Source organism: Artibeus jamaicensis, unplaced genomic scaffold (genome assembly GCF_021234435.1).
Source record: "Artibeus jamaicensis isolate MK-2021 breed Jamaican fruit bat unplaced genomic scaffold, CSHL_Jam_final scaffold_537, whole genome shotgun sequence".
Taxonomy (NCBI): domain Eukaryota; kingdom Metazoa; phylum Chordata; class Mammalia; order Chiroptera; family Phyllostomidae; genus Artibeus; species Artibeus jamaicensis.
Window position 1 is genome coordinate 8,201,192 of NW_026522047.1, and position 27,711 is coordinate 8,228,902.

Here is a 27,711-nt window from a genome sequence, read left to right on the forward strand (position 1 = left end):
GAATGAAAGGCGTCCTAACTAATAAAGCGGAGCACGTGCTTTACCGTATTTAACGTGATTTCCACAACAGGTCTGCGAGGTATTTTTAATCTCTGTTTTACAGGTGAGAGGACTGGTGTGAACCAAGCTGCGGAGGCCTCATGCCTTGTGCCTTTCAGGGATGGCACTTGCACTCCGGTTTTCTGTCTTCCAACTTGGGCTTTCTCCTTGTCCCTTTGGAGGCGCTCGGACAGCTGGAGGATCTTCCCTACCACCTCAGAGAGACACCAAAGACTTATAAACCTCGAGGCAACAAAGATTCCAGGTACCACATTCCCTGGCAGCGCACCGGTGTCTGCCTGCCCCTCCCCATGGAGAACGCAGACTATATATTCTTCTAGGGCTGGAGGAGCTGCTTCTAGGCTTCCCCGAGAACAGGGACCCTCCCACAGAAGAGGCAAAGTCAAGTCCAGAAGATTGTACGTCCTCTGACAGCCAGCTGGGTCCTGGGCACCCACACTTGCTGCACGGAAAAAGGTCTTCCCTCGTACACAAAGCTCAGAACCCTCCTTCCACTGGACAAGTCCACCAGGATGGGCTGGGCTGTCCTTCCCCACGAACAGAGGGTCCTCTATCTTTCCACTGAAAGCTGTTTTCAGATTCATTCAGTGACTAAGTATTTGGTTCAGATCCTGCTGGAGAGGTGAGGGTGCTGCCCGTGTGGGGCCTGTGGCCTGTGTTTGCCTAGGGAAGTGCCCTGGGGCTCCTGCATTTCCTGGGGTCTTCGGTACCTGACTATTTGCTTAATAACCTGTCATATGCTAAAGACATGGACATAGTTACCCCAGTGTCCCCACTGACTCAGGTCATCATTAAATGACTGGGAACAGAAGTTATGACCCGCCTTTACATGGGTCCTGAGCCTGTGCCTTGGGCCCAGGTCCTCGGTGCTGGGACTGCCTGCCTTCAGGGCCGGTCCAGCAGAGCTCCCCAGAGGTGGTGACTGTTTTCTTCTCAGTGTGATGATTGATCCCGATGGCCATTTCATGGTTGTTGGAACCACAGTCACCTGGCCAAGGTTTACAAAGGGGGAATGACGGTTGTAATTTGAAGCTCTCCCTCCACTGCCATCTCCATCGTCAGTTCCCTCTCCTTTGACAAAACTTTGTGGCAGGGCGGCCGGTCCAAGGATTTGGATTAGTTGTCCATGGTGCACGGATGGTTTTCTTAAGAACTGTGGGGAAAAGTAAGGACTATGATTAGCATTCGGTTAATCTCACTTTAGTACCAGGCACAGAGTAGTCTCCACATCAATGTTAGAAGAATGAATTATAATAATTGATTATCAAACATCAAATAAAAAGAAGAATCTATGATTTTCAAAGGGATTGAGATAGAAATGAGAGAGAAAGGGAGATTTCTCTATAGGAGAATAGCAGCTGATAAAGTAGAACATGATAGGATGATAACAATCACTCTTTTGCAATCCCAGTCTAATATTTGGTCCAGGGGAGAATCATCGATGAATGCTCAAGCCACTGGGTGAAGGGTTGTTGGGAAAGAAGTTATTCACAAGTCTTCAAGTACTGACCACCAGATCACATATTAATTACTGAGGGGAAAAGACACATTATTAGAGAGGAATGTCACAAGTAGTAGTGTAACCAAGCTATTATTCAAAACATCACCAGTAATGGAACAAAATGATATTACATCCTCATATGGCACAGACTGAAATATACAACAGTTTCAGCTATTGATATATTGTCAAAAACATTTAAAATGAATCTAATTATCAGGAAACAATCACCCAAATTTAAAATCTTAGACAGTCTACAAAATTAAAACCACAATGAGATATCACCTCACACCTGTCAGAATGACCATCATAAACAAATCAAAAAACAAGTGCTGGCGAGGATGTGGAGAAAGGGGAGCTCCTGTGTACTGTTGGTGGGAAAGCAGACTGGTGCAGCCACTGCGGAAAGCAGTATGGAGATACCTCAAAAAGTTAAAAATGGATCTGCCACCTGACCCAGCAATCCCACTTCTGGGAGTATATCCAAAGGAACCCCAAACACTAATTCAAAAGAGTATAAGCACCCTCTGTTCATTGCAGCATTATTTACAATCTCCAAGGTAAGAAAGCAGCCCAAGTGTCCATCAGTAGATGAGTGGATAAAACAACTATGGGACATTTACATAATGGAATTCTACTTGGCCATAAAAAAGAAGATTGTACCCTTTGCAGCAGCATAGATGGACCTGGAGGTTATTATGCTAGGTAAAACAAACCAGTCAGAGAAAGGCAAATACCACATGATCTCACTCATACGTGGAATCTAATGAACAAACTGAACTAACAAGCGAAACAGAGACAGACTCACAGACGAAGAAGAGATGACGGCTAGTGGGGAGGTAAGGTTGGGGTGGAGGGACGGAGCAGAAAGGAAGAAGGACCCACGGACACAGACAGCGGTGTGGTGATTGCTGGGGGGGGTGTATAAGGGGGTTAAATGGTAATGAAAAAATATAATGAAACATTTTATTAAGGAGAATTTCATAAAAGACAAACCAATGAGGTAGATGGTTCTAGATAAAAGAAGCAAGGAGACATAACCAAATAAAACATGTGAACCTTGAATGGATCCTGGATTTTAAAAAATTATAAAGGACACTTTGGGGTCAAATTAGAAAAATTTAAATGGGGAGCATACATTAGATGATATTAATCAATATTAAGCTTCTTTGTGTAGTAATGATTCTAAGGTTATGTAGGAGAATGTTCTAGATCTTAGGAGATACATCTTGAAGTATTTAGGGGTAAAGTATCATGATATCTGCAATTTATTTTCAAATGGCTCAGCAGTAAAATTAGAAATACAGTACATAAAATGTACAAATGTATGTGTATATGTGTGTGGAGAGAGAGAGGACGAGAAACTGGAGCAGAATGTTAACAATTGTGGGATCTAACTGAAGAGTATATACTTATTGTACTATTCTTTCAACTTTCCGTGGGTTTGAAAATCTTCTAAGTAAATTGCAGGGGGAAAGAATAAAGAACACACAGATGTTCACTGTGCAAATGAGTCAGGAAGCCCAGGTAGTTCTTTTCCTGACAGAGGAGAGAAACTGGAAAGTTCGGCAGAATAAACAGGCAGTTTAATCACAAGTCGAAGGGTCTTCAAAGCCTATATTTAGGCTGATTCTGAGAAATGATCTGCAAGAAAAAGTTTTCTAGTTAAAAAAACTTAGGGAGACAATGCACGCTCTGTCCCCCTCTCGCAGAATCGCAATGAGTGCTGTTGGAACACGAAGGCCCTGAGAAGGAAGTGTGCTTAATTCTGTGTAGTGTCATGATTTCTAAACGTATTTGACCATGGGTCTCCCTTTTTAAAATGTTGTCTCCATTAATTTCCTCAGAAACTGTGTTTCCCAGAATAGATCTAGAGAAACTCTGATCCAGCTCCACAACCTCATTTTGCAGGTGAAGAAACAGGAGCTCGGACTAGTTGAGATGCTCAAGGTCACAGAGGAGTAACTGAGCCAAGAACTCAAGTCTGGAGAAAGGTAAATACAATGCTCCTTGGTATTCACAGAGAAGGAGAAAACATGTCTTATAAAAATCATGTGGGTTGAAGTATTTAACACCATTTCAACCAACGGAAACCCTATATGTTATCCCCGTTATAGATGTTCTACATTTAGGGTCTGTTTTGCAAACAACACCGTTGTTTATAAGCATGGAGACATATGTTGTTTGCTCCTAATATTATACCATACGTGCAAAAGTGAAATGCCTTTTACATGTGATGCTAACTTGTTTCATCCAGTTATGTGGACTAAGTATTGCATGGAATTGATAGAATTGCCCTGTCTTAAGTTATACTACTTACTCTAACTGTTGTGATAGGCTAAGAAGGAGAAAAACCCCTAGCGTTCTTGCTTTGCAAGTCAACCACGTGAAGAGCATGCATCTTCTTCAAAACTACACAGTCTCTTTTCTGGCCCCAGGCAGATCTGCCCTGGGCTCAAGCCGCCGAGCCCAGCCCCCAGCCCAGGCTCGGAGGGCTGCAGTTTGCATTCCAAACATGAGCACCGCCCTGGTATAGGACAGACAGTCTCAGGCAACAGCTGTCAACTCCCCTTGTGAAGGCGCTGCTTCGTCTCAAAACTGGCAAAGAGAACTGAGGGAGTTCCCTTCCATTTATGGCTTTTATCTCTCTGAGTAATAGGGGATGATGCTTAAAGGAGACAATTCTTGAGCAATAAATCCAACTGGGAAGAAAGCAAGGGGAGAGGGAGGAAAATTACAATGTAAGAAGTTTCCTTTGTTTACGACGTTTAATTGGGTTTCCACACATGAATGGAGAAGCCTGAGTTCTCTCCCAGGGTGACTGGGAAGGCAGAAGGGTGGGCTTCCACTGGCTGTGTGTTTTTTAATGTGCAAATGAGTCAGAGCCTTTCCCAGCCCAAGAGAGTTTATAGTTCTGAGTCCAGGGCCAGTGTCTCAGTGGGTGCTCAGTAAATATTCATTGAAGAGGGTGATGGCTTGGCGGAGTGGGCTTAATTACATGCTCTCAGGAACAGACCTCTAGGACGCACCGGAAGGTCACCCCGTCTCTTGCCCCAGAGGCACTACCTGAGTGACCCCTTCAGTTAATGACAAAGGTCTCGATGCTCTCATTTGTCTTCCACCTCATCTCCTTCCCAACTCACTCTGCCTTCTGCACGCAGAGGCTGATCAGAACAAACAGGGAAGAGTAGAAACATCAGCTGCTGCAGCCTCACTTCCTGTGTGGTCTTCTTCCAAGGAACACTGCAGGCACCCTCCTTGAGTTAAAGAAATAGGCTGGAGAATCAGGTAGGGGCAGTAGCAAGGAACAAGGCGTGGTCAACTGTTATCATTCCTAGACAAAACGTTACATGACTGTGCCTCCTGAGGGGGACTGTGCAATTTCTCCACCTTTGATGTGAGGTTTGGGCATGTCAGTACTTTGGTTGGTGGTATGTGGGTAACCTCAATTCTGCTTCATCTGTGCAGAAGCTTTGCATTCAAGCCTGCTATGGACTCAGTATTCCACCCAAAGTTCACATGTTGAAGCCCTAACCCACAATGTGATGGTATTTGGAAGTAGGGCCTGTGAGAGGTAAATAGGTCATGGGGGCAGAGCCCTCATGAATGGGATCAGTGCCCTTACGTAAGAGGTGGCATGAGAGAGATGATGCGTCTCTCTCTCAGACATGTGAGGATAGAGTGAGGAGACAGCTGTCTGCAAACCAGAAAACAGCTCCACTCCAGACACTGAATCTGCAGGTTCCTTGATCTTGGACTTGCCAGCCACCAGAACTGGGACAAAGTAAAGCCTGTGGTTTAAGCCATCTGTAACAAAAGCACCATGGTGTTTTTGTTGTAGCAGCCTAAAGTAACTACGACGGAGCCGTTGTGTGTTTCCACCAGCTCTGTTGTTCTTTTCTTGTTGCCGTAAGAATTGTGTGTCCAAAAATGCACTGCTCTTCCGGCCTGGATCTGGAATGAAGAAGACCTGAGGCCAGTTTTAATGCAATGTCATCTTCATTCCAGGTCACAGGAAAAGCCTTTGTAGTTCTGAGATCTGGGGGGTTGTTTGTTACAGCAGCAGAGCTGACTGATTCATGCTGTTCGAGGGGAATAGAAAGATGAAGTTGGGGATTGAATATCCTATCAGCCCTGGTCTCTGCACATCAGGCTGCCAATCTGTGATGAATAATAAAGGCTCCTGCAGCCCTGTACCTGCTGTTTTGACAGTGTCTCCAACAGAATCTTTGAATTAAATATAGCATAGTTGTTACGTAATACGACATTCCAACTCCTAACAGATCAAGGAAGGGGCTGTTCTATGAGGGTGTGCCCTGCAAGGTTAGAGAAGCCCCAACCTTCTCCAGCGAGCCTCATGGAAAGCATTGCATCTTTCACTGCTCCGAGCAGCGATCCAGATGGACCTCTGAGAGGAGCAGAGGGGCCGTGGTGGAGCAGCATGACAGTTCACCTGGCTCTGACTCCTTCGTCCTTTGCCTTAGTATAGACAGTCTTTCCCCTTAGCGTATGCCTCCTGTAAATCACGGTTAAATGCTGCCTAAGACTGATGTCCCATGTAGGGGGAAAACTACCTAAAAATAAACACTCATACACGTGAGTTCATTTATAGCTTCGTGTTGTTATTAGGGGTCAGTATCTATTGGTTTAGGTTATGCCTTTATGAAGATGGTTCGATGGAAATATTGACTCACACAGGCTCCTTCAGGGACCTTTGACCATGAAATGCTTACATCCTTGTGAACTTGAAGCAGATTACCTCATGCCAGTAGATTTTGAGAGCTCTCAGAAAACAAGGAGTTGAAACTAACAGGTGATTATACCTGACAATAGGAATGTAACTGTGAACTTTAAAAACATGCTGCCCCAACCAGTGTGGCTCAGTTGGTTGAGCATCAGCCTGCAAAAGCGAAAGGTCGCCGGTTTGATTCCCAGTCAGGGCACATGCCTGGGTCATGGGCCCGGTCCCCAATCAGGATGCATATGAGAGGCAACCAGTCAATGTTTCTCTCCCTTCCCCTCTCTCTAAAAATACATAAATGAAAAATAAAAATATGCTAACTCTTGTCCCTGTTTAGAAATATTAGCCTAGTTCCTTTTGTGATGTACGTGTATGTGTTTATAATCTATTTTTGTAATAGGGATAAGAAGACAGCTCCAAAAATATCACTCTCCCCTTTGACATTTACCGGTGAGGGTAATAGCGTCGGGAAGCATTAGTATACCAGGAAGTACAGAGATGCTGCCTAAAGTGTATCTTTGGGCTTTATTTTAAAGGAAGGTGATATATACCCTGATTCCTGGCCTAATTTTCATTATGTTTGAGATCAAATTCCTATATACAGGATGGGACTTGGTTGAGGTCTGGGACCTGGTCTTACTCATTTTTAGTAGGAACTTGCATACAGCCCAGTAAATAAGAGGACCTTAAAAAATGGTTCAGTTGCCCTGGCTGGTGTGGCTCAGTGGATTGAGTACTGACCTGCAAACTGAAGGGTTGCTGGTTCGATTCCTGGTTGGGGCACAGGCTGGGGTTGCGGGCCAGGTCCCCGGCAGAAGGCATGTGAGCGGCAACCACACATTGATGTTTCTCCCCCTCTTTCACCTGTATGTAAAAACAAATAAATAAAAATTTAAAAAATGGTTCAGGTGGACAGACAGAGAACGGACGGACGGACGGACAGGTGCATGATCAGAAGAGCCGACAGATGGGGACCTTCTCCTCCCCCAAAATAAAATAAGAAAAACCGTAACAGTTTTTATGTCGGTATTAGTTTAATCTCTTTCAAAAAGAGACATACTTTCTTTCAACATAAATAAGGTAAATACAAATTAATATAAATCGGGTTGTGATGCTGTTGTTGTCGGGGCTGACGTTTCAGAAGGCTGACCTCCGGGCACTTCCGTGAGCCCCCCCTTCCACGGCCTTCCCGGGGGGCAGGGGTCATGTTCTCCATGACCTCAGGGTTTCCCTGGAGACCCCTCCCCAGCGGCCCCACGACAAGGTAGGGGGTCATCAGCGAGGCAGAGCGTCTGGTGTGGAGTTCCTCAGTTACTCTGACGTCGTCACAGGGTGTGGGCAAAGGTTTCTGTCTGTTCCTGCAAAACCCCTTTCATAAGGAGAAGCAAGAAGAGTGAGCGCAGAATACGGCTTCCCTGGCGGGGTTTGAGGAGCCACGAGAACCTATACCCGTCAGGTTTTAGTAACCAACTATTTGTTTTATCCTTAAAAATAAGCACCTTTCTAAGAAAATAGTTATTTCCCTCCTTTGAAAATCTTGTGTTGCCCTCGTACTTCTCTCCAGCTGTTACCTAGTTCTGTAGCTTTTAACCCTAACCAGCAGCCCATCCTCCTGAACTTGACTTCTCCCTTAGTTTTCATGACTTCACTCCCTTCTTGCTCTCCCCCTGTTTCTCGCTCCATTCCTGCCCACAGCCCACCGCTGGACCCTGCCCATCGTTGCCCTCCCCCAGGGCCTGTCTGCTGCCCTCTCCAGTGTGGACTCGAGAGCCCTTGCTTCAGTGCTCACCTACTCCCATGGTTGTAATTTTCACCTCCATACCGGCAACTCCCAGCTCTACACACCTAGTTTGTTTACTTGTGTTTTATTTTATTAATTTTGAGAAAGAGAGAGACATCAATTTGTTTTTCCACTTATTTATGCATTCATTGGTTGATTCTTGCATGTGCCCTGACTGGGGATCGAACTCAAACTTGGTGTATCGGGACAACACTCTAACCAACTGAGCTATCTGGCCAGGGCTTCTGTGTCTCTAGTTTTGATCTCCCCTCAGCTCCAGACCCAGTATCTATGTCTGGATACATATCACCTTCAACTCCTGCTGGACATGCTGTATTTTCTTTGGTGGACACTCTCTGTCTACTCCCCATGCCTGAACTTGGAATTCTCCCAGAACTTCACAGACAGTAAACCAAGATGTTAAACATCTCGAAGCTCATCTTACAGTAACCATTATGCTAGATTTGGGGGGTACAGAGATGAAAGAGACATTTCCCACCAGAAGGAACTTGCATGGTAAGGAGGGAGGAATACAGGCACTTAAAAAATGATAGAGCGACCGTGGTACGCAAGAAATAAAACACTGTGAGTGTGAGGAGGAGGGACAGACGGACACTGAGTGAGGACTTCAAGAAGAGGCAGCATCAAGCTGAGCCTGAAAGAGGAGTAGAAATTTCCTCAATAAAAATGGGATAGTGGAAAGGGTAGTATTCCAAAAACGGCAAGTTTCCGCACAGGCACAGGCTGTAATTGCACAGTTTATTTTGTTCATTTACTCACCTAGCTGGAGCTCAGAAACTGGTCCTAGCTCAGAGGAAAAGGAATAATGTGATGTACTAATAACATCATGTGCGTGTGCATGCACACTCGCCTGTGCACTGGGGAAGTGAGCATAGTAGAGGAAGAAAATAGGAAAGTACGTGGGGGGCCAGCTCCTGGAAGCAGATGTTTGTTCCATTTACTAGAATGAAATGTACCTCATACTTCCTGTGAGAAGGGGAGGCTGCTAAATTTCAGGGCTGACATTCACTTAGGCGGTTACAAAATGATACAAGTTGACGTGAAGTTGAAAAAGTACTATCACGTGACTTCCTGCCAAGCACCAGAGAAATTCATAGCAGGAAAATAAGGATTTAGTTCTGGATTCCTTTTCAAGCCTCATTGCTTCTCCAGTTAGCTCTGGACAAAAATGCAGGTCTGGTTAAAAAGAAAAAGAGGAAAAGGAGAATTGGGAAGGAGAGCTGGAGAGGGGAGAGAGGAAGAGGAGAAGCAGGAGGAAGAAGAGCAGAAGGAGGAGGAGGAAAAGAAGAAAAGGAAGGAGTAGGAGAGGGAAGGCAACCAACAGCTCCACCGTTCACACGGAATGCGGGAAGGCTGAAACAGCCTTAGCCGAGGCGGGAGTGCAGATCGGCCAAACTGGTTTTAATGAGCCCACATACCTGCAGGCCTCAGCAGAAACATGCAATTAGGCCTCTCCAATTAGAGATGGATGTTTTAACTCTGTTAGCTTTAAAGGGGCTTGGAACTTGATCGCCGTTCTTCAAGGTAAGATTTACCTGAAAATGGCTAGAAAACTTCTCACATGGAGCCCATCGCTCCTTCATTCCTTGGATAAGAAAACTTTCTGATGGACATGGAGACTGTGGTGACAGAGGGGGAGCTCCGTGTCAGGTCAGGGTCATCTGAAGAGGACATGGAATGAGGACAGTGAGCCAGAGGTTGGAGTTCCATGGTTGCTGCCCAGAAGGATGGGAATAACGAGCGTATGAAATGGCTGCTGGCGAGAAAGAAAAGTCACATTCTCCTCTGAGTCTCTCTAAGTGCTGGAGCAACACACAAGAGAGCACACCCCTAGCACTAGGATGAGTGTGTCTGAAGAGTCTGTTAATACGTCTGAGTGGGGAACGAGGTTGCACTTGGACTGCGTACATGCAGAATGCCCCCGAAAGTGTTCCAGGGGTTATAATGGAGGCTGAGAGCCCACAGAGAAACAGTGATATTAACGTGGCATATTTAAAGGGGATGAACTCCCAGGGAATTTGCCAGACTCAAGAGGAACTCCTCTGTGTTCTGTCCAAGCTGAACATTCCGTTTTTCACAAGGGCTCCTTTGTTGTCGTGTTTATACACAGACTAATAAATGCTTGACCTTTTTTAGTGATGAAGGAACGGTCTGTGCCTCGGGAGCATATTATTTCAAGAAGCACAAACGAAGAGAAAGTCCAAACCCGCTGGGACAGATGAACTAAATATTTTGATATTGGAACCACATGGGGGAAGGCAGGGATTGGGCAGCAGAGGAGAAGGCCTGTTAGGGGACCCGGGCGTCGGTCTTCTCAGCTGTTTCCTGGGACTCCAGGTGTGTAAGGAACTGGACGCCCACCTCACTCGAGCAGGGGGTCAAGGTGACCTAAACATTTATCCTGATGTGTAGTCCAAGTGGAAGGCAAATGAGAAAAATAACTGTGGTCTGGCAGAAGTGTTGATTTCTTAAGTTTTGGGTTCTGTCTAAAAAGGACTGGTATTCATCAAGACTTCACTTTCTACCCGAAACTAAGTGTTTAATCTGAATTAATCACCACACTAACTAACCCCCTGGTGCAAGCGCTATTTTTCCCACCTTACCTTTTTCTTGGGTGGCCATGGAGGTACAGTGAGGAAGCACCTTAGAAGGGCAGGGTGTCAGAGTGACTCTGAGCCTGTTCGGTCTGATGCCCAGTCCCATGCCCCTCCTGCGTCCTGGTGACCGGCAATCGCTAGACTCCATCCCTCCTCCCCCGCGGCTTTACCCCCCACTGCCTATTCTAAACAGAAACTGCTGCTAAATCACGGGGGAGCCCCAGAGCGGTCGAGGTGCCAGCATGGTTGCCTGTAAAGCCTCCAGGTGTCTGTGTGCCTCGGAAATGAGAAATCCTGGCGGTCGTTACCGCGGCGCGGGGCGTGTGTAGAACCCGGTGTTTCATCACCGCTCAGTGCTCTTTCCGACATATTGTTAAGAAGCCTTTCGAGAGTCAGGAATACTAATTGATGATGATGGCAACAGAAAGTTTATTTTAAACATTAAAAACAACTTTTGATTCAAAACGCCTTGACTTTGGAGGGCCAGAGACCAGTGATGACACCTGGGACTGCAGCTGCAGAGCCGAAACCACAGGTATCTGAAACGGGCAGACAGAAGCGGCGAACATGTGACAGCCCTGAGCGACGCCAAGCGAATGGTCTCGCTGTTGGGCATAATGAACTCTCTGCACTCAGCGGCGCACGATGCGGAGTTTATGGCCCCTCTGAGACAGCGCCTACGGAGCAGGGCCGAGTGGGACTGAGAACAGCTCTGCTCAAGGGCAGCAATGCGTCCAGGGGGCGGGCGCCACACCCTTGCATCAGGAGCAGCCTGGCCGCCTCCGGGGAACCCAGGTGCTCAGCCGCGTTCTCCTCCCTCCCCCGCTCACCAAGCCCTGTCTTCAGAAGCAATCAGATCAGCTCCGGCATTCCGAAAAGAGTAATGTGTAACTCTTCCTAATAGACTGGTTTGCACAGAAAGCCGAGCCTCAGAGCAAAGGTGCAACAGGGGCCTGGATTTAACTCTCTGTATTCAGGAGTGTGAAAAAACAAAAGGTAGCCTTTTTGTTTTTCATAAATGAGCTAATCTTCCTCCTCCAACCTCCCTCACACTGGGCGATTTGGGGGGAAATCCTAGAATTGCCATTGAAAGCCTTCTCGGTCTCTTTTAGTTTCCAGTAGTCTTCTTTCGAGCTATTTTCAATCACGTAAAATCTACCACCTGCATAGGTTTCGTGTCACTGCTGTAAAAAATGAGCACAAATTTAGTGGCTAAAACAACGTGAATCTATTATCTCGTGGTTCTAAAGTGCAGAAGTCCGGAATGAGTCCTGTTGGGCTAAAATGCAGGTGTAGGCAAGGCTGGTTCCTCTCTGAGACCTCTAGGTGAGAGTCCCTTCTCTGCACCTTCCCGCTCCTGGAGACCGCCCATATTCCTTGGATTATGGCCCTTTCTTCCATCTTCAAAGCCAGCAGCAGCGGGCAGAGTTCTTACATCCCTTCCCTCTGATCTGACTCCTCTGCGTTTCCCCCACACGTGCGGCCCCAGAGACCACGCCGAGCCTGCCCGGGTAATCCAGGAAGATCTCTCTACTTCAGGATCCATTGACTAGAAACCTTAATTCCATCTGAAATCTTAATTCTCACATCTTGGAGAGAAATGTGAAGGTGGGAATTTCAAGAGCAGAAGGAACATTTATAAGTCATTACAGAGAACGGAAAGCTTCCAAAGGTTGGGAGAGAGAAGTGGCTTTCTTTACAAGCTTTTCCACCATTCTTGGGACGGGGGTTTACCGGGCACGGGGGTTACAGGGAAGGAAGAGTGCATGACAGGTGGAAAGGCTGGTACAGAGAAAGAAAGTTTGGGAGACATGATCTCAAATACACGCCCATTCACAGTAAAGAGCCTTTCCCTCACTGCTTTACTTGGTAAGAAACTGGAAGTTCATAAAAATGGTTGGAAAAAAATTGTTATGCATGGTCTTAATATTGTATCACATCCCATCAACTTAGAGCTTAGTGCCATGGCCTCCAGAGTAGAGAACAAGGCGATGGTGCCTTGGGTTAGGGTGTGAGAATTTGGCTCAAGAATTAGACCAGATGGATGAGGTAACAGACAAGGCGGGACAAAGGGCTGAGGAACCTCTAACTGGGTTCTACACGGAGACCGGTGTGTTGGCCCTAAATGAATGTCCTCAGTGATGAGAACTGCAGTGACAGTGACTGTGCCCCATTCCGGAAACAGCAGTGAAGGTGGAGGAGGACCGGGAGTTCGGGATGTGTGCCTGTTAACGAGGGATTCTCTGTGGAGGCTGATCTTAAACCTGAAATTGCTGAACAAACACCAAAGTCCACACCCGTCCTTGCTGAGCAAAGGGGCAGAGTGGTAATGACAGTATCTGGACTGAGGGAAATGTGAGCTAAAAACAGTGGAGGCCACAGAATGCTGACAAATGCTAACAGCAATCATGAAGAGGTGCCATTGAGGTCTGTTTCCTATTTGAACAAAGTACCGTTCCATTTGCTGGACACAGCTTCCTTTCTGTCTCTGGAAGTAGTCGTCACGCTATAGTCTTAGGGCTCATTATAATGCCAAATGAATATGCATAAATTAATACCTCACCAGTCTGTATCGACAGAAATGAGGTGCCACAAAGAAGTGAGTTTGCTAGTGAACTGAAGTTTAGACCCTTTACGTACCAAGCTCTATAAAACTTCAGCTATTTTTATGGAAATTGTAATAAAACAGATTCCATTCTTCTTGGGTTCATTAAAAGTTATACTGAACATCGTGCAACAGCCCCGAGTCCTTGCTGTGAACATCAGCTACGCCGCTGAGCAGTGAGATGAGATGTCTCGGGGGTTGTGAGGGCAGAAGGTCCCCTGCCCTCTCTGCGGACCCAGAGGTGGTGCCTGTCCTCCTGCCTTTGACCACTGTGGTGGCTTCTGCTTCCACCCCAGGCCCCACACCGTACTGGTTCCCCGCCCTTCTGCTTTAACCAATTGCACCCGTGATATAACATCTGTACCCTAACCTTGTGTGAACTGACAGCTGTTGTGGAGCTCAAATCACCAATCTTTTCAAAACTGTTGCCATATTTATTCAGAATTCTCTATCAGCAGGTTACAATGTAGAGGCTTAGAACTGGCCTTTGCTTCTGCCATGAATAAATCACCCGGCCCTGGACGTTTGGGTGTCTTTTACATGGGTGCTTACCCGAATTCACAGCTGTGTCCTACATGCTTATGATTTGAGGGCCTGATCACCAGACAGACAGAACTGTATACTCGGTATTTGTGTGTTGTTGTTCCTTGTTTTTTAGGGTGACATCACCCAACACTCTTGCCTGATACTATTACTTCAGAACTTAGTTAGTCCAGACAATTAATGCAAAAGGAAGGAATCTCGCTGTATCAAGTAGCTGTTGCTGTGTAACAAACCATCCGAAAGTATAGAGGCTTTTACCACAGCAAACATTTCTAGTCTCTCACCATCCTGTGGCTCAGCAGGCTCTGTGGGGCTGGACCCGCTCACACGTGTGGGCTCAGCGGTGACAGCGGAGGCCCCCCTTCGTGCTGTCTCTCACCCTCCCCCAGATGAGCCCAGCCTTGCTCGCTGGTGGTCAGGAGGAAGTGAACTACACCAGTGCCTTTGAAGCCGCCACTTGTGTCATGTTTCCTGATGTCCCAGAGGCCAAAGCAAGTCACATGGCCCAGTCCGATTCGAGGGAGAAATAGACTCCATTTCTTGATGGGAGGGGCTCAGTGACAGCGTGGAGGGGCGTATGTACATGGACGGGGGGGGGGGGTCCTCCTGAGCTCATTTTGCGGTCTGCGACCATTGTACTGGGTCATGGCTCCACTCCTGCGCCTCCCGGTGGCTCCGGCTCTACCGCCCCTTTGGTCTTCGGAGCGAGTGCCCTTCTTCCTGCTGCCACCACATCTCTCCGGTGACAGGCTCTCCTCATCCCCTGCACGTCTTTCTCCTGGATTCACTTTTTAATTCTTGCCAGACAGTTCCTGGGGCGACTGCTTAGCAATGAGCATAACTAGCTCCATCCCAATCATCAATGACATCTTCCCAGTCCCTGTCCTCCTGCCACGTTTTGTCATTTTCACAGTCAACCTCCTTTTTTTAAAGCCAGTTCTTATAGGTTCTATTGCAGGTAACCATTCATGTTCTTCCTGGTTCGTTGACCATGCTTCCTGTTTCCCTTTGGAGCTCTGTGACTCCCTCCGTGATTAAGTGTGGGCTTCTCTCCTTATCCACCTTCTCTTTCTTACGTTTTCTCAGTGAATGCCTTTACTTCCACAGCTTCATCACAAACCTCTAGGTAAATGATTTCACAATTTATGCCCCTAGTTCCTAATTTATTTTTAAATTTGGCCCTATTTTTCAGATGGCCCACTGAATATTTCTACCCAAATATTTCATCTTTAGTGCCTCTGAAATCCACTTTTGGCTACGAACCAAGAAATGGTGCTGGGAGCTGTATGATGCCCTTACAGTCTCTAGGTCGTTGCATTCTAGATTTTCCTTCAGAGAACAGGGAGGGGGTGCTGGTGGAGGGAGCAGGCATGGGGCTAACTGACATTTGCTGAATGCCTACTGTGTGCAAGGCTGTCGCCTCTCCTCATTGACAGAGGTGAGCACTTCCAGCATTGCTTTCTAATAGCAGATAATAGGGGCCGATCAGACTCGGAGACAGGCCCTGCAGGGGAGCACTTGCAGACAGTCCCCAGCACCCCCGAGGAAGCGAGATCTCTGTTTGATGTAATAAAGAAGAGGCATCTGACAGCCTTTCAAACGACTTTCAAGGAGCTTCTGCTAAAGGCATCTTAGGGTTTGCAAAAAAGAAACATTCTTCCCTTAAGAAAGATCTAGATTCTGGGGAAGTGGATTATAAAATAAAATTGTTGTTCTCTTTTGTCCACACTGGTAAATGTGCCCAAACTAAACTTTTCGTAGCATTTCTTCAATTCTATGCATAGACTTCACTCGATGAAGGTGAAATTTCTGGTCATCATAGCAGGGACATATATCCAGTTACTTCCTGTGCCAGATTCGGTTGCCTCTCGCACACGCCCAAATGGGAACCCAGCCCACGACCCAGGCATGTGCCCTGACTGGGAATCAGACTGGGGACCTTTCAGTTCACAGGCCGGCACTCAGTCCACTGAGCCACACCAGCCAGGGCCAGCATTACTCTTTCTCAGGGAGCTCTGATAAGCATAATTCATCAAATCATCAGGCTTAATGTGGAGCAGACTCTGAAGATAATATGAGAGGACACTGGTGGCCAAGAATAGTTTCTGAAACTATGTTTTCCTGAATAATTTTTTTAACATTGATTTTTTTCTTCCATTTATTTGTGCATTTATTGGTTCATTCTTGCATGTGTTCTGACTGGGGACTGAACGCACAACCCTGGCGTATTAAGATGATGCTCCAACTAAGCTACCCAGCCATGACCCAGAATAATTTTTTAAAGTGTACTTATATCTTTCCTCAAAAATATAAAATAAAACTACTTCTTTTCTGTTTTACTTTCATATCAATAACGCACACAGAAGTGTCTCGATTCAAAGACAGACCACAGTGTGATAGAATTCAGGCTGATAAGAATAAATGAAATGCCATTCTCCAAGAAGAAGCAACCTATGAGGTTGCCACATGGCTTGAATTATATTAGTTTATTCCTCTCTTTCTTTTTATTGGATTGGATAAAAAAATTTTAGTGTTAACAGATTCTTTTTTCCCTCCTTGTTGGTTTGTTCATATTGTCGTACACATTCTTGTAGCACAACTGTGACCCCTCTTGTTGACCACATTCCCTGAGTGTTCGTTCTGGGAAACTGCTGTTTAAGTCCCGCGCATTGGACAGGAGTCACCCTGTACGGCTTGGGCCTCTCACCGCACCATCTTCTCCATGGACGGTGGCCGGAAGGCCCTCGTTAGTGAATCTGGCTGTGTGAAGCACAGGAGATTTGAGCTTACTCCTCATTGATGACTGGACTGGCTTGGTCTACGCTAAAGTCTTATTTTCATTAAGGGACCAGATGTGCTGAGGAAGAAGGTGCTATTTTTATTTAGGGGCTTTTTCTACTGAAACCACAGGATAACACTATGCTGTTAAAATGATCTCCAGCATGCTGAGTTCGCTGAAGAAACAATACCCATGTTGCCAAAGTCAAGGCAGACTATTCTGAGCCTCCTCCGAGGTCCCCCAGCTCTCCTTCGCGGTCACGAAGAGGAGACTGGGAGGGTTGCTGGTGGGAACATACACGTTATAGGTAAAGGGGAGGTCACGTGTGGCTGGTTACCTGCAAGAATTATTCGAGTTCTTGGTGATTGCCATCAGTTATTGAGATACAAAAGGTTTTGTGACTCAGATTTTTGCATGTCACTGGTGTTTGCCGAGTGTAGACTGTATCCTAGGTTTATTTTTAAGGAAAACTAGCACGTCACAGTACTAAGGCTCACTTTAGAACTCCAGAAACAGAGGTGTAAGTGGAGGCTTGCCAACTCCAGTATTGTTTGTAAAAGCCCTAATTATTGTAGATTCCTCCACTGGAATCTGTTACATGGCAAGTGTTACACTAAACATTTTACAAAAACTGTTTTATTTAGCCCTCAGAATGATCTTGCAAAGCAGCTATTATCTCCATTTACAAAAAACACTGCTTCCTTTTCCTTTTCTGATGGTAACTGTCTTGTTACAAGTTACACCCACGAGAAAGCAACTGGGTGGGGATTCTAAGCTGAGTGTAAATATCTAGCCCCAAAGTCTGGGCATTCACCAGGCCACCAGCCATCGCTGAGGATGGCGTTCAAGTCAGTGAGGAAACTGGCCTTCTCATCATTCTTCATTCTTCCTCCCCTATATTCAAAAATATTAATGAGAACAAGTTACAGCCCACCAAAAACGGAGAAATAAAAATCTCCCTTGCTGGTAGTCTTCAGCTGCTATATGTAAATCGCCACCAGATTTGGCTTCTCTTGTCTTTGCATACCAAGAGATTCTCTCTTCAGCCACACCAGAATTTGAATCAGCTGCTTGGTTACAGACAGGGTTATACCCCACAGAGAAATCTTTGGGAAAGCTGCTGAACAGATACCGATGTCACATCTCTTCTTCCCTTTTGTCTGTAAAAGCAGAATTCCTGTACAGTCTCACGATGTTGTGCAGATTGGGGTTTTGGACAAAGACACCACTAGGGCGGCTGGACCGGGCAGGCAGAGCTTATAGCTGCCCAGCAGGGAGTGTCTCTGGGAGAGGACAGAGGAGGGGGATGAGACTGAAGTGAGCATGACCTGGATTGGGAAAGAAGTCGGGACACTTTGCAGAAAGAGGATGTGAAAGATTTGGGGAGTAGCATCTACATACATGAGAAATGGAGAAAGAATTATGGAAATACATTTTTAAAACATTTACTGAGCGTTATTAATAAGGATCCAGAGTCCAGCCCTGGCTCAGTGGCTCTGTCAGTTGAAGCACCATCCCACACACCGAAAAGTTACGAGTTTGATCCCCTCTAGGGACGCTTGTAGGACGCAGCTGATCAATGTTTCTCTGCCACACCATCTCTCTCTCTCTCTCATTGATAAATATATCCTTAGGCGAAGATTTAAAAAAAAAATCCAAACTCCAGAGTCATTTTTCTAAAAACAAAAATTTACAAGAAAATATTAAGTGATGTTCAATTATTTTTGGAAACTGGACTAGTTTCCTTGCTAAGACTGGGCCACAGGGTATGAGGAGTTTATGGGAGTTGTACCCATAGAACCACAAGATGTGAAAATGTTTGCAAAGATACTGGGGAAAAAAACGTGATGGATATCATGTGAGAGATTGGCGTCAGACTTAAGAAATTTCACCCTCTTTGGAAAGAGGGGACTCACCAGCATTTTGCAGGGTCTGTGCCTTTTGGACTGGACTGACCTATCGGATGCACGCACGCTTCCCCCCCCCCCCCCGCAAAAAACCTTCGTGTTGGTGGGAAGTAAGGAAGAGAGAGACTAAGTTGGGGAAAGCCTTCTGCCTTCCAGCAGGCCCTTCTCTCTGGGTCTCAGAAAAAGAAGGAACCTCTATCAATGTCATCAACTTTGCACCTGGACACACCACCTGGGATAAAGATAGAGGCAGGATAACATTAATAAAACAGTAAATCGGATCTTTCTGATCCGACTCCTCAGCACTCTGCAGAAAACCCATTTCTCTCAAATTCCTCCTTAGATGAGCCGCCGTGTCTCTAAAGTGTCGTCTTCCAGGAGGTCTTAAAAAATTCCTCTTGGCCTCCACCGTTTCGCTGCTCTGCAGCTCTGGCTCCCCGTGGCGGTTTTTACTGCAGAAGTCACCAGCGTGCCAGTGATTTAATGAAAATTGATCTTTGTTGCACACTTAAGTTTTAACAAGCATTTTAACAGATTTTGCGATCTATCTTCATTCATAATTAATCAAAGAACGCTTTTGATTTATTTTAATTTCTCATGAAGTAACAGGTATATGAATAGGGAAAAGTCTTAAACATAATATTGAGTTTAGCAGAGACTCATAAAAATCTCATTTTGCAGTAAATTCCAGAAATTGCAGTAATTTTCACATCTTAGATTCTTTGGGGTCAATTCTAATGGCATTCAAGTGTCTTCACAGTCACATATTTCTACTAAAATATCTTCAGAAAAATTCATCATAAAATTTATTTATACTTGGTAAAACATTTTTTAAGTTTTTCTTTTTGGCAAATACTGTAGAGAGAATAGCTACATTGTCGTAGATATTGGCATAGTTTGATTGGCATAGAATGAGTGTCTAGTCCTTGGTGAAAATGAATAAGGTGTTAACACCACTTTTGCTGTCTTCTGGAAATATCAGAGCAGAGCCTTTGGCTGTTTTGACAGTTTTTTTCTACCTATCAGTGTGGATGTGCATCAGCTGGTTGTAGTCCAGTAATATTTAATGTAACATATTTCCAGTAACTAGTGGGTAGGTTTTAATAAAACCACAACTTCAGCCAGAGATATTTATTTGGGTGACAACTAAATTATATCACTAATGTAATATTTCAGTTCCTGGATTTATTTTTTAGTTTAAAACAATTTAAGAGAAGAATAAATGACGATGTTAGAGATAGCATTCAAATCTCTCACATACGAACTAAAATTTTCATTCAACAAAAGACCTGCATAGAGAAAAATAAGTGTTCCCATAAAATGGAGGCATTGAGGTAACCGAAGTTGTTTCTTCGTCTTTAAAGTCACTGCGCTGTCCTTGTGTATCACACAGCGAGCTGTTGAATGCAGACATATGAAGTACCGCAGGGGATGGAGAAATTACCGTGAAACAAGTGTGTGAGGCTGAGCCCACGTGTATCGAAGGTTAATTGAGTCGTGGGTAGTTCTCTGAATTTATTTCTAGACGGACTACAATGTGTATTTTTTAAAAAAATGACAAAATGTGCTCATTGGAAGCTTCCTTATAGATTAAAACTAACAGTAACTGCAGCGATTGTTTAGAATTTAAGCCAACATAAGCCTTTTTTCAGGGAGGACAATGTTATCACTGACATTGTTTAGTGCAGAGGACGGTGATAATAAAAGCAGACCAACCCTTAGTTGGTTCTGTTAGTTTTTAAATTCTCTAGACAAGGCTCCCCTGCCTGCCTGGCCTGGGTGGGGTGCTGCTCCCTGAATGAGCCACCCCAGGGAGTGTGCCTGGAGGGTCTCCCCGACAAGCACACTGCAGAGAATTGAAACGAACGGCCATCGTAAATATTGAAGTGCACACAGAACTTTTTTTTAAAGGTTGGGGCTGAAACAGTTAAGTTAGTGGTAAAAATAAAAAGAATATTAGAAGTAAAAATATACTATAATATTAAGATTTTTGCTATTAGCCAAGTTTCGGGGAGGAGACTCACTCACATACGCATATTGCAGACACCCAGTGTGGGGACTGTAGCAATGCTCCCTGTGTCTCTCCCCAAACGCCATTCTCAGTGTCAGCTGAAGGGGTTGGTCCACAGTGACCCTACGGCCCTTCCAGCTCTAACGACGTGTGGGAGTCATTAGATTTTTGTGAATGAAAGAAACTGTCTCCCCGCACTGCACTTCCCACAGTTCTCCCACCCCCAGTTCTCAGGGGTTTGCTCGGAGAGGAGATTAAACCTGCACGTCTTTCTGCATCTCTCTAATCTCCACACCGGAAAGATGTGAGGGCCTGGGCTTAATAGTAAAGAGGAGAAAGCCATAAACACTAATGCTCTTTCCGGGTCTTTGTGAACCCGAGGAGGTCCACTGAGAGGGAGATTGCTCTGCAGTGAGGCCCATTTCTTATGCAAGTACCTCCGGATCCTTGTCCGAGGACAAACAAAGGGAGCCGGCTTCGCTCTGCAACAGGGTGTCAAACGAGAGCTCTTCCCTTCCTGGGAAAAAGCAGCTCTGAGATTTTGTTGCGAATGAGAAAAGTGGTTTTTTGAAAATTATTTATTTATATATTTTAATTTTCCAATTACACTTTACTTTCAGTATTATTATATATTAGTTCCAGGTATACAGCATAATGGTTACACAATCATATACTTTACAAAGTGTTCCCCCCGATATTTCCAGTACCCACTTGGCACCGTACATAGTAATTATAATATTATTGACTATATTCCCCGTGCTGTACTTTACATTCCTGTGACTTACCCCATAACTACCAATTAGTACTGGGAAAAAAATGTTTTTTAAAAAAAAATCTTTGTTGGTTTTTATGAGTTTTATTATTTTTTAAATTTATTGACTTTTAGAGAGCTCTAGAGAGGAAGGGAGAGAGTGAAAAAAACATTGATGTGTTGTTCTACTTATTTATGCGTTCATTGGTTGATTCTTGGGTGTGTCCGGACCAGGGATCAGGGATCAAACCCTCACCCTCAGCCCACCAGGGTGACCATCTAAGCAACTGGCCCACCCAGGCAGGGCAAAATGAGTTTAGATTCTACTGCTCCTGAAGTTCTGTTTGTGTCCTTCGGAAATTCAGTACGTGTGCTTGTGTGCGTGCTCTGCAACACACACCACTGTACTTTTGGGGCGTGTGAGTGTGTCACCCACCCACACCGCACACCAGCAGGGGAACTTGAGGAGGTTCACGTCCGGGCCGCCAAAGCCATCCCCAGGCCGGCCTGCCGGCAGCACGGTGCTGCCACTCGCCTTCGGACCAGGCTCTTCTGCACACCTTTCGTGCAGGTATGTAAGGGCAACTTAAGAACCGTGCCGTCCTTCCTGATCTGGTTTTCCTGAAGTCCACTCTAAACGTGAGTTGAAGACATTTGGAGGTGACTTCGCCTCCCTTCAGCCCCGGTGGACTCGTCGGTGGGCCCCTGCCCAGCTACAAGACCCTGCCAGGGGTAAAACCCTGCTTCCCCAGAGCCCCCTCAAAAGCTCATCACTGTCCCATGGCACTCTCCTCCATCCCGTCTTTTCTTTCCACTTTTCCCCGGTGCGTTGAGTACTTGTAAAAACTTCAGTGGGCAGGCAGTGTCTGGACTCCTGTCCTTAGAAGCTTTGCAGGGTCAGGCTCAGCCCAGACACCACTTTACTGTCTGGCAGAGCAGCGAGGCAGAGACCCGCCCACTCCGGGGTTAGAGGGGATTTGATTCAGCCCCGCGAACTCGTCTCTTACAAATGCCAGAAAAAAAATTGTGTCTTCTGGGGGAAAAAAACATGATTAATGACTGCTGGAAAGAATTAATACATATTAAATTGCGGTTTAAATTGTTAAAGGATAATTTTTTCAAAATAAAAATCAAGACGCTCATACAAATATGAAATGGGAAAGTGCCAGATATATTTTCTTACTCCTCATCAGCAGATATCTTTTTATTGATTTTCGAGAGAGAGAAACATCGATGTGGGAGAGAAATATCAGTCAGTGGCCTCCCAAATGTGCCCCAACCAGGAATCAAACCTAGTTGAACCTGAAGCTTTTTGGTTTACGAGTAGAAGCTCCAGCGGCTGAGTAACCCAGACAGGTGAAGTGCCAGAAATTTCACAGAACTCTTTCATAGTGAGGAAACCAGTGAGATGTTAACATCCAGATTAAAGGGGAAAAAAATCTGAAGAACAGGCAGTCAGGAATGAGACAATGAAATTGCCAATAGATGCAAAACTTATTAGGCCAATAAAATGTCATGGTTGGAATCTTCTTTACTACATGGGAAAACCAACGACACCTCTACAAGGTGACAAACATTTGCATCTCTGTGGGCAAGAATCCTGTGTGTCACTGCCAGTTTTGTGATAGTGACAGAGTCGTAAAGTAGCCCAGTCGCAGGCAGTGAAAGGCACAGACCCCAGTAAAATTAGACAAACCCCCAAGGTCTCCTAGCCAACACCTAGCTTTCTTCTGAAAAGACACCCACTAACCTTTTGCCCATTTTAAAGTTGTTCACACTTTTTTCCTGACAGATTCATAAGTAAAAACTTACTTGTCAAGCAACCTGGAGAGGTGATTTCTTCGATACGCTCCTTAAAATGGTAATGACGTCGAAAAGGGGCTCTGTTAGTTTGTAAGACTCTCCTGCTTTACTTCCCATTTTCCCTAAGTTATCTGCTTCGAGCTGTCGTCTTGGAAGATTCAGTAGTAGAGTAATGAAGAAAAATTTAGTATTATGTCCAACCAAGTTTGACTTAAGAAAAGGAATTGTCTCATCCCTGTCGGCAGGTGGTTTACCCCTGACACTTCCAAACAAGCTGCAGGAAGTTGATTCCTTACCCCCTGTTGCCTGCAATATCTTCCTACAATCAGGCAAACTATAGGCTTTTTCGCAGCATACTTTATATTCATTAAGTTGCACCACCATTTGCTATGTCCAGCTTTAGATAAAAGTATTTTCAGTGGGCAGTTTCTTTGTACAGAAAGCCTACTCTCTCCCTCCCAGTTTAGGTGGCAGAATCCATGAATGACATGGAAGACCCACCCCCTGAGGTCTCCCGAGGTAACCCTGGAATCTCTTCCCGGCTGCAGGCTCCACCAGAGCAGCATTCTACCCTGCTGGCTCCGAGCTTCAGCTGGGCCAGTCGATACCTGTTGCTTCCCGGGCTTCTGGGTCTGCTGTTCGCACTAGGAGCCAGAAGTTTTCAGGGTCGCGGTGTGAGGGCTTCCGGGGATCTCCCTTGGCTCAGAGGCAAGGGGTCATGCTTACCAGTAGCTGAACATCAAAGTTCCTGCCATTAGGATGACCATCCAAACAGAAGTGGGAATAAGACTGAAATTTCAAGGAGCATCAGAGGAACAGCCTACTGGAAATAATTCTCAAGGGGAAGTACAATGAGATGTATCCCCCTCACCAAACTGTTAAATTTTAAAACAGAGTAAAATACCCAAAGTCAGTGAGGATGTCCTTGGTGGGTATTTATGTCGGTAAAGACGTTTGGGAAATTACGTGCTTCCATGATTAAGAGCCTTAGAATTTCATGCCTCTTGACCCACCAAGTCCCCTTCTGGGGACAGTTCAAAACACAGTGAAAAGTTCATGCATGAAAAGGTACATTCAACAATAAAGAGGAATAATAGTCATCTGTGGATATTTTGAAATAAGATGTAAGCATCTAAATAATGATTTTGAAGAGCTTAAGAAAAAGAATCTGTGATAATGGAATTATTTAGACAGTATTTACTGTGGAAAAGTATCAGACAATAAAGAAGTAGAGAGACCATCACGATGAAACCCCGTGTACCCAGCCCCTGCTTAACGATGAACACAGAGCAAACGCACCTCATCTCCTCCCTTCACTCTCCCACTCCCACCAGGGGGTTTGAAGCCAGTCCCAGGCATTGTCTCGGTTTGTACAAACGTGTTTCAGCAGGTACCTCTAAGAGACAAGAATTCCTTTTAACAAACACAACCATTTGCCACCTAAAACATTAGTAATACACCCATCAGAAAAGAGTATTAAAAATGTCAACAATCTTCCAAACAAATGACCACAATTATTACCTTTCTTTCTGCTGTTCCTTTGATCATGTACAATTACTTCTTGTTCCACTGGGTCTTGGGTCAACAATCAGAGTTCAAAAAGTTATCAGCTTCCGGACAAAAAAAAAAATCAGTTCTGTAAATCCCGACTTGAGATCCTGGTAAAGCTGAACCATCTCGGGCCGTCAGCTTCTGCTCCGAGTCCACTCTTTGAAGCATCAGAAGTAAGGAGGGCCCGATGCGGTGTTTTCCTGGAAGCTCTAAGGCTTTCTGATGAAGACCCAGTCCCCCTCTAACTTACAGCAGTGCCCTCAGGCAAGCACGAGAGCAAAGCAGAAAGGGCCTCTAGGACTGCGGCTAATTGACTGCAGTAACCCTCAGTGTCGGAACGGGGGAGGGCAAAGTGGCCCACTGTGTGTGTGTTTCCTGAGGGTTTGATCGCTCTTTGTCCTGAGGCTAGGAACACAGTACGGACAGCAAGGCCCGTACCAAACCTTGAGGGCCACCCTATGAATGCACAGTCTTTGCAATACTCATATTGATAACATTTTACCTCCACACACTTATCTTAGGGAAGGCTGAGCACCCCTTCCCATTGGACTTCCCATGCTACTCTCACGATAGTATTGAGCTTATTAAACAGTGCACCACTCAACAATCTAATTATTTCTAACATTCCCTTTTTTAAAAAAATAAGGTGAAAGGACAAATCTTTGTGATTTTTTCAGAGATTCTTTGGGAGTCTCCAAGGTGGTTTTAGGGGTAGACAATTGGAGCATTTTATTTGTTCTGAATTGAGGGTCAGCATTTAGGAAGACAAAAGCAACAGTTTTAATAGCATAGATGTGGTTCATGATTAAACCAGGATCGTGAGTGCTTGAGAAAAAAGTTTAGTTGCCTATTCATTAAAACAACAACATAATATTTTTAAATAGATGTAGAGGTAGGTAAAATTATCGTAAGAAATCTTAATTGTTTCAGCTATGAGGAGACTTTGTTCTCTGTTCTTAAGAAAACAATCACAGATGTGATAAACTCAACACAAAGTACAGAAAATTACTCTGATAATTATGTGTATATCACTGCAACACGCATGGATCATACGAAAGGTAAATACTAACTACTATTACTCCTTGTTCAGAGCTCGAACAGCAGTTTATCATTTTAGTAGAGAGCCAAATTCTAGTTTTGAATTAGTTCAATATCTGGCAATAAAGGACTCCAAATTCTTTTTTTCAAAAAATTATCTTTGAACAAGCCCATCAAAACTGGAGGAACTTTGCCAAAATGTTAACAAATTTTATTACTTCTTTTCAGACAACCATGACAAATACGATTGACTTTCAGTAAAACTTCTACAATTTCCAGTATCCACTCGTTTTGAAACAAAGAAACAAAGATTTATATATTTTTAATAATCAATGCTTTAGCATTCTGTCTTAAAGATTATCTAATATGAGGTATCCTCATATTATCTATTAACTTGATTTTATATTAGTCCAATATTTTAAAGTTAAGGATATTAGAAATTATATTTCAGCTAACATAATATAGAACACAATCATTGCCAATATTAGAAAGATTGTCAATGTTATAATTTAATTTGGTTTGACATATAATTTTATAATTTTCATAATCCTTAATGGTTTTAAGTAGTAATGTTAACTTATTTATTAATAAAATAGTATAAGAAGTTGAGGAAATTCAGAAAACAAACCTAGATCCTCTAAGATATAAAATATACAAATATATTATACTTACTACTAAACTAAGGGAAAAAAGATATTTTTCTGAAGTTAAAGTTATAAACAAGCCTGATTTATACAAAGATTCACCTTGTGTGAATTTAAATTATTATATGCTACATATTATGCGTGCATATTTTGATGATCATATAAAACACTTATGAGTTTGCACTTTCTGAATTTTTTGTTAAAAGTCTAGAACATTTAGAGTATTAAAATTTGATTTCTTTTTTTCTAGGAATTCTGGGACTACTAGATTTATGTAAGCCTAGTATAAGTATAAGTGATTGACTTACTCAATACGTCAATTGGAAGAGAGTTTCTTTCATTTGAAAGACCTTTTAACTTAATTTGTTAACACCCTCCAGAGGTAAAAAACGTTTCACGCACAGTGAAAGATGAAAGCTTTCCTCAATTACAGAGAACTGCCTGGCTTCAGCTCTGTGACCTCAGCTACAGGTCAGGAGTAAACAGAGAAACCAGAAACTCACCACCACTGTTCTCAAAAGGCTCTTTTCCTTTCTAGTGGTCATTAAATATTTCCTTAATTAATTTGAGCTCACAAGTAGACAAACAGACCAACTAAAAGACTCACAAACTAGATTAGCTGTTATCTCCCCTTCCCCATAGAAAATAGATCCCAATTATCCACCATCAAATAGCCAGACTACAAAACTCAATTACCCAGAACAGTCAGCCACGTGTGTATCAGGGTCACGCAGACCCAGGAGAAGGAGCTCCACCTTGCAGTCCTGAGTCTGGTTCTAGAAGACACGGCCCCCACCACACGTTTATGAGGGTGCTCCCCAGATAACACGGCTGAGACTGGGCTGGTGGTTGGAAACGAGACCCAGACTCACCAGTGCCTGGATCCAGGTGCGAAAAGAAACCTTGTACTGAGCACAGTTGTCAGCTTGGACACCAGCTCTCCCCTAAACAAGCCCTGTGTGTAGCATTTGCCCACGTCTGAGGTCTAAATTCACCCCCAGACGCTGTTTCCAGTCTCCCAACACAAGGCCATAAATGCGGAACAGGCGAAAGACGCATGTGTTAACGGTTGGTTCTCACAAGCCAACGTGACCTGCTCCAGGCCATAACTGTGCTTAACCCTAAATTAATCAAAACAAACAGACTAGCAGACTTGGCCGAGGACAGAAACAAAAACAAACACAAAATCAGAAAAAAGAAAGAAAACCTTTAGAAATGCAGAGTTAGTCCTTTGGCACTGGCTCAGGGAGACAAGACAAGACACGCCTGAGTTGACTCAGACCGTGAGGGGCTCAGTGCCCAGTCTGCCCAGCGGAGAGGCACCAGCAGGTAAATCCGTGTGAACATCTCATGGATCTTCCACAACAGCCCCAGCACTCAGT

General features: G+C 44.6%; 1 long non-coding RNA gene across 2 annotated transcripts; it reads right to left on the minus strand.

Moving 5' to 3' along the window:
• Positions 1–675: 675 nt before the first annotated feature.
• On the minus strand, positions 676–27,300 carry LOC128626395 (uncharacterized). Of its 2 annotated transcripts, none has more exons than XR_008390338.1 (4): positions 27,202–27,300; positions 24,618–24,706; positions 7,041–7,163; positions 676–1,213 (listed from the first exon to the last, which is right to left on the minus strand). It is a non-coding gene; the product is annotated as an uncharacterized LOC128626395 (long non-coding RNA). The 2 variants fall into 2 exon arrangements; XR_008390337.1 differs by having other exon boundaries at positions 27,026–27,300.
• Between the last annotated feature and the right edge of the window lie 411 nt (positions 27,301–27,711).